At 38.7% G+C, this 18,454-nt stretch overlaps 1 protein-coding gene across 2 annotated transcripts in view; it reads left to right on the top strand.

The window, feature by feature from the left end:
- MOB1B (MOB kinase activator 1B) overlaps window positions 1-18,454 on the top strand; it is a 68,730-nt gene that overhangs the window by 26,058 nt on the left and 24,218 nt on the right. The gene's annotated exons all lie outside the window — the stretch shown is intronic.

The following is an 18,454-nucleotide window of genomic DNA, read 5'->3' as shown; positions in this document are numbered from 1 at the left end:
CTCATTTTTACAAGAAAACAGATTAATCAAAATTTGAGCTGCAAAGAGCTATCTTTTATTTATGTATTATTATTACTGTTCATTGATATTCCAGATTATTCAGGTTATGCTTCTGAAGTATGCTTTATCAAATCTTATTTAAATCTTAATGTCTTTGACCTTAATTGTTCACTGATTAAAAGTTTTCTCCAAATCAGGAATGATCTCTATTTTATTAAAAAAAAAAAACCCCAAACCAATCAGCTGCATTTGAAATTAGATTGATAGGGGAAAACTACTTATAATTTTTGTATTCATGTTTCCAATATCTTCTTCCAATTTCAGTAAATTAAGAAAAAAAGCTTCTTTCCATTTCTCTGGACACTTTATCAGTTTTTATAGACATTAATATGGGCTTCTTTGTTTTCTTAAGACCATAAACTTAATGCATTGAATTCCTTATAAATGCCATGATTTTGAACTTTAATAGAAATTATTCTGTAAATATGATCAAAGCTTTCTGTTAGAGTCTCTGTTTAATAGAAAAAGAATAAACCATGGCATATAAGCTGTAGATTTTTTTAATTAACTAAAAGACCTGTGCTTATTCATCTTAAATGTCTATGTGGTTTTATCTAAAAGAATACATCTATAGGATTAGAAAATAAATGTGGAGTTTATAGAAGATTTCAGGAGAAAATGAATGTTCGCATGATCACCTCAGAGAAAGGAGACGGATGAGGGCAGGAGTTCCTTATCTGGGTTTATGAACAGGTTTTAGCACCTCCCTGAATTCCTGTATGCAAAATATGACGTCTTTTAAGTCTCTAGAGAGAAGGTTCATAATGCCTTTCAGATTATGAGAGATTCAAAATAGATTAAGAACAGGGCCAGCCTAGTGGCACAGTGGTTAAGTTCACATGTTCCACTTTGGTGGCCCAGGGTTCTCTGGTTTGGATCCTGGGTGTGGACCTATGCACCTCTTATCAAGCTATGCTGTGGCAGGAATCCCACATATAGAATAGAGGAAGATGGGCACAAACGTTAGCTCGAGGCCAATCTTCCTCAGCAAAAAGAGGATTGGCAGCGGTTGTTAGCTCAGGGCTAATCTTCCTCCAAAAAAAAAGAGATTAAGAACCAGATGCCAAAAGATCAGTAAAGAAAAAATTATTGTATAAATGTTTAAGAACATCATGGGAGGTATTTCCATATTATGTAGCTCAGAGATATGTCTTAGCAGAGTCAAGTTCATTGCTTTAAGTTTATCTCTATTTTTGTTTTGTTGAAGTATGATTTACAAACAGTGAAATGCTCAGATCTTAAGTATATAGTTTGATTAGTTTAAACAAATGTACACTTGTGTAACCCACAACTCTTTCAAGACCCAGAACATTTTCATTGTCCCAGAAGGTTCTTTAACTTTTAAAAATAAAACCAAAGGCCATTCTTTGTGGGTCTTTGATATAAGGACACACTTCTACTTCACTGCACATAGTTCTAGAGATCCCATTAGCCAAAAGAGTAAGTTCAGCTTTTATGGAGGAAGAACACGTGGTCTGCTACTGCCTACTGTTTGCGGTTGCTGCTGATTTTTTCCCCATTGGACAAGACAGCTTTTTAAACTATGATGATCCTTCAGGTGAGCAAAGCACTGGGATGACACTTAGTACCTTTTAAAAAAATTGTTTATTTATTTATTTATTTTTTAATTGCAGTAACATTGGATTATAACATTATATAGCTTTTGGATGTACATCATGATATATTTCAAATTCTGTGTACATTACATCATGTTCACCACCCAAAAGCTAATTATAGTCCATCCCCTCACATGTGAGCCTAGTCACCCCTTTGGTCCTCCCCCTTCCCCTATGGTAACCACCAATCCAGTCTCCAATGCTATGCATTGTTTGTTGTTGTTTTTATCTTCTACTTATGAGTGAGATCATGTGGTATTTGACTTTCTCCCTCTGACTAATTTCACTCAGCGTAATACCCTCAAGGTCCATCCATGTTGTCACAAATGGCCGGATTTCGTCACTTCTTATGGCTGAGTAGTAGTCCATTGTGTATAAATACCACATCTTCTTTATCCATTCGTCCCTTGATGGGCACCTAGGTTGCTTCCAAGTCTTGGCTATTGTGAATAATGTTGTAATGAACATAAGGGTGCATGTATCTTTATGCCTTTGTGTTTTCAAGTTCTTTGGATAAATACCCAGCAGCGGGATAGCTGGATCATATGGTAGATCTATTCTTAATTTTCTGAGGATACTGCATACTGTTTTCCATAGTGGCTGCACCAGTTTGCACTCCTACCAGCAGTGTACAAGGGTGCCCTTCTCTCCACATCCTCTCCAACATTTGTTGTTTCCTGTCTTGTTAATTATAGCCATTCTGACCTGAGTGAGATGATACCTCATTGTAGTTTTGGGGACTATTAACTGCAGTGAGGATACCCCCAGAAAAGCTATCGGCCGAAAGCCAAAAAGACCTGGGTTTTAAAGGGCCCACACACAAACTCACTCATTGCAGCAACCTAAAGTCACCAGAGAGAAGGCTGACAGTCCTTTGGTTAAATGAGGCTTACCTTGTGGGCTCTGGGGGCATCTTGGTGAGAGGAGGGACCTCTCCGGAGACTGAGACATTCGTGGGGGCCATTGTTCTGAACTGGTCCAGGCATGCTGACACACACCCCAGTGGGCGCCATTGAGGTTCATCCCTTGGCCTGTTAGCCCAGGGGTCTGCCATGCCTGCTGGAGCACAGATTTAATCCACTTCATCCATGGCAGGCAACCTGCCCTAGGGACTGGTCCCACCTAACAGCAAACCCTCAGGCTACTTTTCAGCCTGCATTGACTGGGTGCTCTGATTCTCTACAGGCAGGCAAGGGTGTCTGCCTCTGTGGGGCAGGGCCTGTCTGAGGACCAGGTGAACTGTGGGGGGCATTGGTGGACAGGTGGGGCCTCTGCAGTGCGGAGTCAGGGTATGCTCCAGGGGGTTGAGCAGTTTGCACGACCAGGACAGTTAGTACCTTAACTCCTAGGTCCTTAAAGAAATTAGCTCAGTTCTTATGGTTAATCCTGTTCCTCACTTACCCATTGAGATGAATCAACATCTGATATAAGGTAGTAGTGAGTGAAAGAGCTTTAATAAACTTTTCTAAACATAGTAATTTAAGAAATAGCAACTTTTTTGTTGTTTTTTGCTGAGGAAGATTCGCCCTGAGCTAACATCTGTGCCAGTCTTCCTCTATTTTGTATGTGGGCTGCCGCTTCAGCCTGGCTACCACCAAGTTGTGTGGGTCTGCACCTGGGAACCAAACCTGGGCCACGGAAGTGGAACCACACTGAACTTAACCACTAGGCCATGGGGCCGGCCCCAAGGAATAGCACCTTTTAAAAAGATCACCAATTATCAATCATTTGTTGCATTACACAGTAGCTTCTGAAAAAATACCCGTGTGAATAAGACATTTAGGACCTGCTCCTAAACTGTACATGGTAATAAGGGAGGCAGATGAGTTAACACACAATTCTCATAGTTTGGTAAAAACAGTGCTAGAGGACTGTACAGAGTACACCAGGGCCTTGAGGAAGGCATGGTTAATTCTTTAGGGAGTGGTGAAGAACAGTTTATCTGAGAAGGTACCTAAATAGGTTTATGTGTGGATTATTGAGAGAATCAGTTATATCAGGCTATAACTTGTCTTTTTTCTCCTCTTCTTCTCCCCAAAGCCCCTCAGTACACTGTTGTATACTCTAGCTGTGGCTCCCTCTGGTTGTGCTATGTGGGATGCCACCTCAGCTGGCCCCACGAGTGGTGCCATGTCCACACCCAGGATCCGAACCAGCGAAACCCCAGGCCGCTGAAGTGGAGCGTGTGAACTTAACCTCTTGGACATGGGGCTGGCCCCCAGGCTGTAACTTCTCATTTTCCATCTGTCAGTAACTTTAGTGAGTCTTCAAGTGAGTAGAGAGTAATCCAGATTTAGGAGGCTCTCCTTGAGAAAATGAATAAAAAATTATGAATACGAAATTAGGTAGCAAAGTACGGTTATGTGTCACTTAACGGGACATGTTCTGAGAAATGCTTGTTAGATGATTTTGTTGTTGGGTGAACATCATAGAGTATACTTACAGAATCCTAGGTAGTGTAGCCTACTACACACCTAGGGTATATGGTACTAATCCTATGGGACCACCGTCATGTATTTGATCCATTGTTGACCAAAATTTATGTGGTGCATGACTGTAAATATTTAGAATGTGAAAAAAAATGACAGCTAACTACACATTTTAAAGCAAAGTCAATGAACATCACAAAACATAGAAAAGTAACATTTTTATTAGTTAATTGGCTGATATCCCTTAATATTTTTTACTTACCTTTTTTTGGCTCATACTTTTGATGACTTCTTATGTCAAAAACTTGAAAATAGGGTTACTGTTTTCTATAAAGAGAATAGAAGGATTATTTTCTTTATTCTCTGGCATGGCTGATGAAAATGTGTTTATTATTATTGATAGCTTAGAAAGTTTCAGATTCACAACTCATTGGTAATGCCATCAAATATTTTAAGATTGTTGTCAAATTTGGGGAAATCTCTACTAAGTTTCTTCCACACATATAGTGTTCTTACATGTATGTCAGTATCCTGTGGAGCTCATATCTGGATTACTCTGGTCCTGTGCATTGGTGTAAATTATTCCAGATAAGGCAGTGCTTGGGTGGTAAGAATGTTCCTAGAAGTCATTTCTGTACCTAGATTAGCAATAATCTAATCACACGTGGAAGTGATTGCGAGCTACATATATCCTCTGAAACCCGAACTAAATATATTCCTAATTCAACTTGCCTTTAGCCAGATACCCAGAATACCACGTTAACCAAGGAGGAATTGAGAGAGGGGCAGTCAGAAACACCAGTCTTAACCAATAGCAGTTAGCTTACTTTTGCTGTTTTTGTGAAAACGTGACCATGGGAACCACATTGTTAGGAACCCCTTCCAGTGCCTTGGAAGGGCCCCTGTTATTGAGGATCTCTGAAGTTGAAACTGTTAGTGTCATAGTAAATCCAGTTCTTCAGTCTTGTGCTGTAATTTTGTGCTTGGATTCCATTTGTTCAATTGTACTATGAAATGTTAGTTTAAAACATGTATACTACTATGCATGTGTAGTATGTACTCTGCTACTTGTATCTACTATGTCTGAGCTGATTTGTATAAGCTGAGAGTATAAATTTAGCAAATGTTGTCAAAATATTTGCTTTCCCTTACCTTTTTGGCCTGGAGTCCTTTATCTGTTTAGCTCAGCAAACATTTTTTGAAGATCTGTTCTGACCTAGTCCTTCCACTAGGTTCTGGAGATGCAGTGATGACTTAGAGACAGTCCTTGCCTTTGAGAAACTCATAGTGCATTGTAAAATAAAGATGCATGATATTGTCCTGTGTGAACGCAGAGGTGGTGTCCTTAACCCGGCTTAGGATATCAGGGAAGCTTCCTGAGGAAAGTGACCGCTGAATTAATTCTCTAAGAGTGAGTAGACATCTGGTGAAAAAAGAAACTTCAGTTAAAAGTGTATGAGATGAGGATTAGGTTCTATCTGATTTTAACTTTGTGTTTTCTTTTAGTCAAGCTGGCTTTATTGTAAGAATTTGATTTTGAAGCATTTAGACCACACAACTGCTATGTCACTGATGCATTAAATACCTATTGTCTTACTGCTTCATATCTGCAGGAAAATGATGGACTATATAGGAATTACAGACAGATGTTTAGTGTTAACTAGACATCTCTATCTGATGTACAGATTGTTTTATTACTGCCAAGGCTGCAGACTTGATCTTTTATGGCACCCTTTATAATGGGCTGTGGTTTTGGATTAAATGCCAGGAGAAATTCTGCTCTTTCACTTTGAAAAAATAAGTAATCGTGGACTCTGAGAGCTAGGTGATATCAGCACCATGATGCAGTGAGCTGTTCCCTTTATTTCTGTCCCTTGGAAATACAACTAAGTGGACATTTGTTGATCAATGGAGGATACCCACAAAACACAACAGGATGCCTGAGAGACCTGTGCAACTATACATGTGAAGGTGGATGGACTACCCTGGGGGAAGCAGTGGAGATAGGGGAGCACTCTCTACCCCCGGCAGCCCTGTGCACGCATACAACTGCTCTCCTGGCTAGAGTGCCCATAGTACTGCTGCGGCCCTGAGCGTGGGAGAGCACCTTGGCATGACTGTGGGAACAGGTGATAGCAGCCCTGAGCCCTAGGATTGCTTTCCTATCTGGTGGAAGAGCCCACAGTGCTGCTGCAGTCCCAGGGAGTGGCCCAGGCTTGGCCCCAGTGGGGAGGCCCCACCTACTAACCACAACGGCTGGTGCAACCTAGGAAGAGGTGGCAGTGGATCTGTGAGCCCAGGTGAAGGACTTCCCAGCTGCCAAGAAGGCCCATAGTAGTGTTGCGACCCTGAAGGTGAGAGCACACTTTGGTGGGACTATGGGAGCAGGTGATGGCAGCTCTGAGACCTCGTGTCATCACTTCCCATTCTGTGGGAGAACACACAGTGCTGGTGTGGTCCCAAGGAGTGTCCCAGCTTCAGATAGGCACAGCTGCAAGGGATCACAGCAGGCTCAGAAAATACAGCTCCTGCCCCCCCAGCAGTGTCAGGTGGAATCTGCAACCAGATGCTATCACTATGTGAAGGCACAAATCCACCACATCAAATAGTTTGAAGAGGTATATTAATACTCCAGACCAGAAGAAAAAGACAAACACCCAGAAATTGGTCCTGAACACACAGAAATTTGCAGTCTAAATGACACAGAATTCAAAATAGCTATCATAAAAAAACTCAGTGAGTTACAAGAAAACTCAGACAGTTCAGTGAAATCGGGAATAAAATTAATCAACAGAGGGAATTCTTCCCAAAAGAGATTGAACTATAAAGAAAAAACAATCAGAAATGTTGGAGGTGAAAGACAATGAATGAGATAAACAAAAATCTGGAGTCCTTAAATAACAGAGCCGATATTATGGAGGACAGAATTAGCAATGTAGAGGACAGAAATATAGAAATACTTTAGATGGAGGAGGTGAGAGACTGAAGGAAATGTAGAAATTCTCTGAGAAATATCCGACTCAATTAGGAAATGCAACATAAAGATTATAGGTATTCCAGAGGGAGAAGAGGGGGAGAAAGGATCAGAGATCTTTTTCAACAAAATAATAGAGAACTTCCCAAACCTGGGGAAGGAGCTGGAATTACAAGTGAAAGAAGATAATAGAACTCCTAATTACGTCATATTAGTAAAACTGGCAAAAGGCAATGACGAAGAAGAAATGTTAAGTACAGCGAGGCAGAAGAAAATAACCTACGAGGAACCCCTGTCAGGCTTTCAGCAGAAACCTTACAGGCTAGGAGAGAGTGGAAATGATACATTAAAAATTCTGAAAGACAGAAACCTTCAGCCAAGAATACTCTATCCAGCAAAAATATCCTTCAGATATGATGGAGAAATAAAAACTTTCCCAGATAAAGAAAAACTGAGGAAGTTCATTGCCACAAGACCCCCCCTCCACCCCCCCAAGAAATGATCAAGAATGCCCTCATACCTGGAAAAAAAAAGTAAGGGTTTACAAAGCCTTGAGCAAGGAGATAGATAGATAGACAAAATCTGAAAATTGCAGCTCTCTATCTGAACAGAGTAGCAAACACTTAATTATAACATTAAAGATAAAGGGAAGGAAAACATCAAGAATAAATATAATCACTTCATCTTAACCACCAACTCACACACAGAATGGAATAAATTGTGACAACAATAACTTAGATGGGGAAGAGGGAAGGGATGGAACCTGCTTAGACTAAGGAAACAAGAGGCTATAGGAAATGGACTATCTCATCTGTGAGATCTTTTATACAAACCTGATGGTGACCACTAAACAATCAGAACAGAGACACAAATGATAAATAAAGAGAAAACTGAGAAAACCATCATAGCCACCAAACTGAATTGGCAGTCCGAAATACATGGGGTGAGAAACAAGGGAAATACAGAACAACCAGAAAACAAGTGATAAAATGACGGTTAAGCCCTGATATATCAGTAATCACTCTAAACATATATAGATTGAATTCTCTAATCAAAAGACACAGAGTAGCTGGATGGATTAAAAAACAGGACCCAACAATATGCTGCCTCCAGGAAACACATCTCAGCTCTAAAGACAAACACAGACTCAGAGTGAAGGGATGGAAGATGATATATCGTGCATTTGCTGTATGACAGCTACCTCAAAACTAAAGTACTTCAAATACATTCACCCATTTGTATAATGATCCTGCAAAATTGGTGATATCATCTCTGATTTTTTAGGTGTAATCTCAGAGAAATTGTATAATTTGTTTAAGATTTCACAGCTAGTCAGTTACAAAGACAGGATCTGAAACTGGGTCTTCTGCCCTTTCCTCAACGATATGTGAGATATCATATTAGGCAGTGGAGTCTTCAAAAATGAAGAGGACACAGCCTCTCATTTTGAAGTGCTATCTAAAAGAGAATAAATAACATACACATAAGGTGTTACTGGTGCTTTAAGTGACAGTGAGACATGAGAGAGAATATATAATTTTTCATGGAAGGTCAGGGAAATTTTTATGGAAGAAGTGATGTTTAAGCTCCCTAGATGTTTCTTGGTTGAAATAGTGGTATATTTGGAATTACTGCCAACTCAATTGCTGGGTTGATGCTCTCATGCTGACCTCTGTGGATGCATGTTTTGGTTTCTTCCTTTTAACAGTCCAGCACATTCTATAGGATTCTTAAAATGGAGTTACTGTTGTTACATGGAAATCACCCAGAGATTTGACTCTGGGCACTTCCTAAAATCACCTGTGGTTTCACTACCTATTTACTGACTGGAGTAATGAATTTAGTGTTGGGCAAAGGAAACTGCAGCCTATGTATGACTCAAAAGCTCAGAGGGTGATCAGAGATGGGTGATTAAACTTTAATGTCTTCATCTATAGCTGAGATAGTGCCTCAGATAACTTCACAAATGTAGAAACTAATAGGCCTTTGTATGTGAAATACTTTATCATTTCCTAAGGATTAGATTATACAGTTTTATGGGGTATTAAATAAATAGTGAATTGGCCAACCCTCTACCTGTTCATTTGTGAAGTCACTGAGTTACACTTTATAAAATTGAAGTGTTAATGAACATACTTGCAATTGAGAGGCTAATTTCATTCAGCGTAATACCCTCCAGGTCCATCCATGTTGTCACAAATGGCCAGATTTCATCATTTCTTTCGGCTGAGTAGTATTCCATTGTGTATAAATACCACATCTTCTTTATCCATTTGTCCCTTGATGGGCACCTAGGTTGGTTCCAAGTCTTGGCTATTGTGTATAATGTTGTAATGAACATAAGGGTGCATGTATCTTTATGCCTTTGTGTTTTCAAGTTCTTTGGATAAATACCCAGCAGTGGGATAGCTGGATCATATGGTAGATCTATTCTTAATTTTCTGAGGATACTGCATACTGTTTTCCATAGTGGCTGCACCAGTTTGCACTCCTACCAGCAGTGTACAAGGGTGCCCTTCTCTCCACATCCTCTCCAACATTTGTTGTTTCCTGTCTTGTTAATTATAGCCATTCTGACCTGAGTGAGATGATACCTCATTGTAGCTTTGATTTGCATTTCCCTGATAGCTAATGATGTTGAGCATCTTTTCATATGCCTGTTGGCTATCCATATATCTTCTTTGGAGAAATCTCTATTCAGATCTTTTGCCCATTTTTAAATTGGGTTGTTGGTTTTTTTGTTGTTGAGCTGTTATGAGTTCTTTGTATATTTTGGCTATTAACCCCTTATCTGATATGTTGTTTGCAAATATCTTCTCCCAATTGTTAGGTTGTCTTTTCGTTTTGATGGTTTCCTTTGCTGTGCAGAGGCTTTTTAGTTTGATATAGTCGTGTTTATTCATTTTTTCTTTTGTTTCCCTTGCTTGGTCAGACATGGTACTTGAAAATATGCTGCTCAGACCAATGTCAAAGAGCGTACTGCCTGTGTTTTCTTCTAGAAGTTTCATGAGTGAAATTAGTCACAGGGAGAAAGTCAAATACCATATGATCTCACTCATAAGTAGAAGATAAAAACAACGACAAACAAACACACAGTAATGGAGATTGGATTGGTGGTTACCATAGGGGAAGGGGGGAGGGCAAAAGTGGTGATTAGGCTCACATGTGAGGGATGGACTCTAATTAGTTTTTGGGTGGTGAACATGATGTAATCTACACAGAATTTGAAATATACTGCAGTATACATCTGAAAGCTATTTAAGGTTATAATCCAATGTTACTGCAGTTAAAAAAATAAAAAATTAAAAAAAATAAAAAATAAAATGCTGAAAAAAAAAATGGAGAGGCAACCCAGTTAGCAGTTTAATGTAGTAGTGCAGTGTCCCCTAATATGTGTTAAAGAGCAAAATGTTAAAATGTGGAAGAAAAGTTTCCAGGCCTAACGATAGTGGGAAACCCTAGGCTAAACCGTAAGTAGTTTTCTTTACTATAGGACTTCTCATAGCTTGTAAAATACTTGTTTTAATAATATACTAGTGCATCTTTTGGCACTGCGCTAACCACTGAGGATACCGAGATTATTAGTTACGTTCAGTCTGATCTTTCCTCTGAGCCTGAGCTCTGTATCTACAGCTGCCTACCTAACATCCATTTGGATGTCTGATAGGTATCTCAAATTAATGTGTCCAAAACTCATCTCCCCAAACCTGTCTCAGTAAATGGCCCATTTTCTGTCTACTTGAGACTAAATACCTAAGAATCACCCTTGATTCTGTCTTCTTCGCTATTCTCTACAAATCATAAAATCCAATAGTGAGTCCTGTTGGTTCTACCTACAAATGTTGGAATCTGTCTTCATATTTCCTATCCCCACTAGTCAAAGCCACCATCCTCTCTTCTTTATAGTTAGAGGTTTCCTAACTGGCTTCTCTGTTTCCACTTTGCCCTCCTCCCAGTCTGTTCTCTGCATGACAACTAGAATGATCTTTTTTTAAAACATTAAATCAAATCATGTTACTACTTCTGTTTTTAAAAAAAGCTGCAGTAGCTTCCCATTTATACTTAAAATGATAATCTAAATTCCACACTTTAGCCTCTAAAATCTTAGCTAGTGTGGTTCTACTAGGCTTTCTGGTTTCTTCTTATACTGCTGTTCCCATCATTCATGATGCCCCAGTACCCATAGTTACCTTTTTACCCCTATTTCTAAAAAAAGTTCCTTTTGCACTGGTTTATCCTGTAAGCCTGGAATACTCTTCCCTCTTCCCCAGATCTTCACATGGCTGACTCCTTCTTGTCTTTCTGTCCTCGGGGAGGCTCTAACCACCTGATCTAATATAGTGCCTTGTCAAATCATATTATTTGTCGCTTCATTCTGTTATTTTCATCATAGCACTTACCACTACTCAATTGTTTTTTGTTGGTTTTATTTTTCCTTCACCTCCTCTCCCCACCATGAGAGTAGGGATCTTGTCTCTCTTGTTCAGTGCTTTGTCCCAGGTTTTATAACAGTGCTATGTAGAACGTAGTATGTGGTCAGAACATGCTAGTTAGATAAAGGAATGCAAGAGTAAATAAATGGATGAAAGAAACTGACTTATTGAGGTGGTGAGGAGCATTATTGGGAGGCTACTTATTTTTTTAATAGTAGAGTTTTTTTTTTAAAAAAGATGTAAAAATTGAGCTATAATTTGCATACCATAAAATTGATCCTTTAAATAAAGTATACAATTTGGTGGATTTTAGTATATTCACAAAGTTGTGCAACCATCACAACTGTCCAGTTCCAGAACATTTTCATCACCCCTAACAGAAACCCCATCATTAGTAGTCACTTCCATTTCTACCTCTCCAGCCCCTGGCAACTACTAGTCTACTTTGTGTCTCTGCATTTGCCTATTCTGGACATTTCATATAAATCATTTGGAATCATAGGATATGTGATACTACATATTTTGTGTCTGGGTTCTTTTCACTTAGCATAATATTGTCAAGATTCACCCATGCTATAGCATGTATCAGTACTTCATTCCTTTTTATGGTGGAATAATATTCCATCGTATGGATATACCACATTTTATTTATCCACGCATCAGTTGGACTTTTGGGTTGTTTCCACTTTTTGGCTCTTATGAATAATGGTGCTGTAAACATTAATATACAAGTTTTTGTGTGGACATATTTTTCAGTTTTCTTGAGAATATACCTAGTCATCTTTCCTCCCCTCCCCCTGAAGCCCTGGCAAGCACTGAACAAATTAATGTCTCTCTGATTTTTCCAGAATGTCATGTATTTCAAATCATACACTATTTAGGCTTTTCAGACTGGCTTCTTTCACTTAGCAATATGCAATTAAGGCTTCTTCACTTTTTTTTTTTTGGTGGCTCAATAGCTCATTTCTTTTTATTACTGAATATAATATTCCATTTTATGGATGTACCACAGTTTGTCCATTCACCTGTGGAAGCATCTTGATTGCTTCCAGTTTTGGCGATTGTGATTAAAGTTCCTGTCAACATTCATAGGCAGGTTTTTGTGCGGACATAGGTTTTCAGATCAGTTGGGTAAATGCTTAGGAGTATTGCTGGATTATACAGAAAGATTGCCTTTAGCTTTGTAACAAACTGCCAAACTGTCTTCCAAAGTGGGTGTACCATTTCGTATTTTGCATTCCTACCAACAATGAGTGTTGCTCTGCATCCTCATCAACATTTGGTGTTGGCAGTTTTTTGGATTGTATTCATTTGAATAGGTGTGTAGTGGTATCTCATTGTTTTAATTTGCAATTCCCTGATGCCAGCTGATGTTGAGCATCTTTTTATATGTTTGCCATCTGTGTATATTCTTTGGTGGGGTTTGTTCATTTCTTTTGCCCATTTCTTCATTGGGTTGGTTTCTTAGTATTGAATTTTAAGACTTTTTGTGTATTTTGGATACAAGTCCTTTATCAGATATATGGTTGCCAAGATTTTTCTCTCAATGTGGCTTACAGTGCCTTTCACAGAGCAAAGTTTTTGATTTTAATATATTGCCGATAGAGGTTTCCCCCTCCCAAGGCTCTGAGTTTTAGCTTCATGTTAAATACCTGCCACCACTTGCCTACTTCTCAGGAAAATGCCTGCAGAGGAGGCATTAGGATTCATTTGCTCAAAGACTCTGAGTCAGGTTCCCATATAATTCCTGAAGTCTCCCAGGGTCCTTTCACCCTCCTATAGCCCAGATTCTGAGTTTGGAGCACAGTGAGAATCATTCCTACCTTCATTGTGTCCTCTGTGGGGCATGTTCTAGCTAGGTTTTTTTAGACTTTCTGTCTCTGTATCTCAGCTTTTTAATCTTACCAGAATTCCTCAGTTTCTGATCTGCTGATAGCCTTCTTGCTTTCAAGCAATGTTAAGGATTTTTTACTCTCTTAACGTTAACAGTAACAGCAACAAGCGCCAGCAATAATAATTGTGATTTAAAAGTGATGTTAGACAGAAATATAAGTAGATATGCTTGTTCAGATTACCAGCTTCCTTGAGTTAAGATGTCTTTTTAGTAGTCGTAACTTTTAGTCTTATTATTTCTAGAACCCATTCTACTTGGTTTTCACAATTTCTAACATTTTTTGCTGGTATGTATCTGCCTTTCTGAAAGCATGAGTGTGTTTGGCAACCTTTGAGGGGAGATTGCTCTCTGGTGGAATTTCATTTTTCCTTAATGGCAGTACTAGTTATGTATATAAATTAGAAGAGATATGATGAGAGGAAATAGAATTAGGTAGTTTGCAGATTGTTTTTAAAATGAGCCTACTAATAACTCTCAGTATAAATTGCCTTGTGTTGTTTCATAGAAGTGACTTGGTTAAAGTGTGGTGATATAGGAAGAAAACTGTTAGAAATATTGGATAGAAGATAAAGACAAGCATCTTGTAGTATTGGGTAGTGGATACAAGAATGGGTTTTGAAGATTTAAATCCTGGCTCCTTAATTTACCACTTTTATAATCTTGAGCAAATTATTTTAGTACTTCAAGCCTCAGTTTTGTTATCTATAAAATAAAATAATAGTATTTTACATCATAGAGTTATGAAAATTAAATGAGACATTGCATGTACAATACTTTTGAGCACAAAGCCTGCAGTAAATGTTAGTTAATATTAATCATCATCATTACTATCCTGATGTAGGAGTTCTCAGCCTGAAGTTGACTGGAACTATCAATTAACATGTATTTATCAAGTACCTGATCTCTAGTATTGGACTTAGACCTAAGGAAGGAGCTACTGATGTGAATGACAGGTTAGTGCCTAGAGGTGGAGCAAAGAGAACTAATACTAGTGGAGTTCTTACCACAGGGTTCAATAGTAAAGTAAGTATTATTATTCACATTTTATGGGTGAAGAAGCTGAGGCTTGGTAATCTTAAGTAACTTGTTCAAGATAGTGGCCTGTTGTTGCGTCCCGCTTCTGTCATTTAACTGGCTGTATGGTCAGAGTAAGTCACTTAACTTTTAAGGAATGGAGTTATTGACTCAAATAAATTGATGTTAATTTGCTTTTAAGTTTGCATGTATTGACATGTTCTTCAGTGTCAAAAAATACACATATCTATTCTTCTAACCCTTACCACTTGGTGCCCCTGTTTTGAGTTCTCTATAAATCCTCTCCCACCAATTTCTTCAGCCTTAAGATTCTCCAGTTCAACTTAGAAAATATCAACTTTGTTGATAGTTGGATTGAACAATAAAGTGTTAAAATTACGGGTAACGATGGATGTGACAGTGTTGAGGTGGTAGGAAACAATTTACAGGAATTAACCTAGGTGACACTGGGGCCTAATCTATTCTTTAGAGTCTCAAAGAGGAGATAAGTGGTGCTGTTGGAATTTACCAAAGGTAGATCAAATTGGATAACTAATTATAAGGGATGTGTAGTCAGAATTTTCCCTTAGGACTCAGTTACTTACTTGTCAAACCATCCCTTCTTGCTCTAGAAATTGATTGGCCTTCAAAGATGAGTAAGAGGGCTGGAGAAAACAAACTTGAATCCTGGATGTTGATTTGGAAAGAAAAGACCTCAGGGTAATGCTCTGAATCATCAGTACAGCACCCTTTATATGTAATGTATCATTCACATTCTAATCAGTAAGCTCTAGATTCTCATTAGTTATGACGCTGTGTTGGGAGCTGTACAAGAGAAATTAGCAATCGAATCCCTGTCCTCTAGGACCAAAAGTGGTGTAGCTACTCTCATACATCGTTAATGGGATTGTAAAAGGGTACAACTTATTTGGGGGAAAAATAGGCCGTCAATAAAATTTTAAAATGTACATGCCCTTTAGCACAGCAGTTTTACTTCTAGGAGTTTATCCTTCATATGTGCATATGCATGAGGATATTTACGGCAGCCTTGTTTCCAGTAACAAATGACTGGAAACAACCTAAATGTTTATCAGTAGGTGACTGATTGAAATATATATCTATATGAGGAAATACTGTTCAGTCTTTAAAAAGAATAAAGTAGGTCTTCTTCTACCTTAATATACAATCTCCTGGGTATATTAAGTGAAAAACATTAATTAGTATACTGTAGTATGCAGCAATTGTGTAAAAATGAACAAAACCAGGCACAAGCATTCTTATGCTTATATAGACATAGACTCTTGGGAAGTATCACAAGATAATTCTTGTGAGATTCTTCTGATACACAGATTTCTTCTGAGGAGGGTGGGGTGGGAAAACAACATACCTTCTGCTATTGAAAATGTTTTTGAATATTTGCTTCAAATGTCTTAGAATGCCATGTGAGATATATGCATTTGGGCATACATTGTTACTATATGAGCTTGTAGCCATTGATGAGGACTTTTGTGCACATGCTTTGTTATTTGTGCTTTTGAACTTGAGGACTCTGTCAGTCCGTCTTTTGACTTGGGAATGAGGACCAGTATTGACCACCTCTTCCAGGGTAGGGTGGATACTGGTAGGAGAAGTTTCAGGTATTAGTTGAAGAAAAAGCTGAATATAGTTTTGAAATAGAATATTAAAAAATATAGAGTATTGAAATGGTTAAATTATTCTGCCTGAGTTACTCTGCCCTGTGAAGGGTCAGAGAGAAGGGAAATTAGATGGAGGACTTGAAAGCATTTTTTTCTTTTGAGGAAGATTAGCCCTGAGCTAACTACTGCCAATCCTCCTCTTTTTGCTGAGGAAGACTGGCCATGAGCCAATATCCATGCCCATCTTCCTCTACTTTATACTTAGGACACCTACCACAGCATGGCTTTTGCCAAGCAGTGCCGTGTCCGCACCCGGGATCCAAACCGGCGAACCACGGGCCGCCGAGAAGCGGAACATGTGCACTTAACCCCTGGGCCACCAGGCCGGCCCCGAAAGCATTTTGGAGGTATGAATGTACATGGAAATGAGGAACAGAGAAGGGAGTCGACAGTCTACAGGGAACTGAAAGCATTTTTTAAACATTATCTCATCTCTAAATTATACCCTTTTGTAAAAAGTTATTTTCCAGACTTTCAAAAAACAAAATAAAGAAATAGAAGCCCAGATGGTAATTTGTGTTTTCCTAAGTAATATAAGAAGAAAATAGCAAAATGAGGAATAGAACCTTGTTTTCTTGATTTCCAATCTAGCCCATGATTATTCTGAGGTCACCTGGACCTGGATATGGGAATAGCACCAAAAAACAAAAACAAAAATTTTTTAAAATTCTGTTTTGCACTGCATGTGTAAGGGCATTTGTTTCCAAAGTAAGGTTATATTTCTCCCCATCCAGTCTTAGGAGATGAGGGTGGGAATGGGGGTTGAGTCTAACTTTGGACATTGCATTACCATTTCTTTTTTTACCTATCTAGTTCAGAAAAGAAAGGATAATGAAAATACTAACATTTGCACAGCATTCTGCAGTTTTAAAAGCTTTTTTCACATGGGTTATTTTCTCATTTTGCAGCTGTTCTGTGATATAGGTAGTAGTAATGTTTTGTTATTTTTATTAGACTTTCACTGCTAAAGAAAAAATTGGCTCAAGAAAGTTTGGGTAGTTTGCCTGAGGTAACATAGCTGATAAGTGTCAAAGCTGGCTTTCACAAATCGAACTCCTATTCTTTTTTTCGTTTCTACCCAAGTATAAAGTCTTTTATGAGGTAGATTACTTAACTTTCTGGAGGACCAATTCTGGGATGGGCATCGATCAAGAAAACTTTTGGAAGCCTAAAACTTCTTGGCAGAGTGGTTCAATCAGTGATGGTTTTGGGGGGCAGGTGAGGCTCTCCTTTCCTGAGGCAGGCACAGCTGATGTCCTTGTAGTTCTCATGTCCTCTGCCAGACCTTTCAGAGCAGCTTGTCACGTCCTCAATTGCTGCTTCAGTCTGAGCAGTGGGCTAATTAAAGGGAGTGTACTTAACTTACACTCTGCCTGAAGATGTGCACCGGCTTAGTCACAGGAGAGCAATTTTTGTAATTAATCATATGTAAATTAATAAATGTCTTTTTGTAAAAAATGTCGGTGAAGTTTGTTTCTCACGCTAAATTTTAATAAACAAAAGGTGAGAAGAAGCAAGAAAATAAGCCTCAAGCTCAGTAGGCATAATGATCTTGTCTATGTTTTTCTACTTTGGAGATGCTGGGAGAGAATTTGTTGCTTAACGCATTACCTGATTAAACTGAAGAAGCTTACAGAGTTTCCACGCTGTAGTGTGGGTCCAGAGCCTGACTGTGTCTGATGTTTGACTTTTGGATTTACTGAGTGCACTGGAAAGCCACTGATTGGTTTTAAGCAGAGAAGTAACATCATCAGATGAGTGTTTTTAAAAAGATACCTTGTCTGTTGACAAGATATAGAGATATCTGTGGGGAAAGGGGCCAGTATTAGAGTTGAGGAGCATCAGTTTACTCTAAACACTTGAGTAAAGACTGACATTTTATTTATTTATTTATTTTTTACCTGATGACTTAGAATTCTTTTTTTTTTTTATTAATGTTATGATAGATAACAACCTTGTGAGATTTCAGTTGTACATTTTTGTTAGTCATGTTGTGGGTACACCACTTCCCCCTTTGTGCCCTCCCCCCACCCCCCCTTTTCCCTGGTAACCACCAATCAGATCTCCTTATCAATATACTAACTTCCACCTATGAGTGGAGTCATATAGAGTTCGAAAGACTGACATTTTAAATAAGAATGCCACTACCTTAGAGTGAAAATACCTGTGATTTGAGTTGGATGTTTTGGATAACTGGTAGATTCTTATTTTGTCTCAGGATTCTCAATATGTTTTGAAAGCTCCTCAGGTGATTATAATATGCAGCCTGGGTTGAGAACTCCTGCTTTATCTTGGGGAAAAGGGAAGGTCTCTTGGGGTAAGCTTGGGAGAAGTGGG

The sequence above is a fragment of the Equus caballus genome, chromosome 3, assembly GCF_041296265.1.
Source record: "Equus caballus isolate H_3958 breed thoroughbred chromosome 3, TB-T2T, whole genome shotgun sequence".
Lineage (NCBI taxonomy): Eukaryota > Metazoa > Chordata > Mammalia > Perissodactyla > Equidae > Equus > Equus caballus.
The sequence above is the reverse complement of the archived record's forward strand: the minus strand, read 5'-3'. Positions and strand labels throughout refer to the sequence as shown.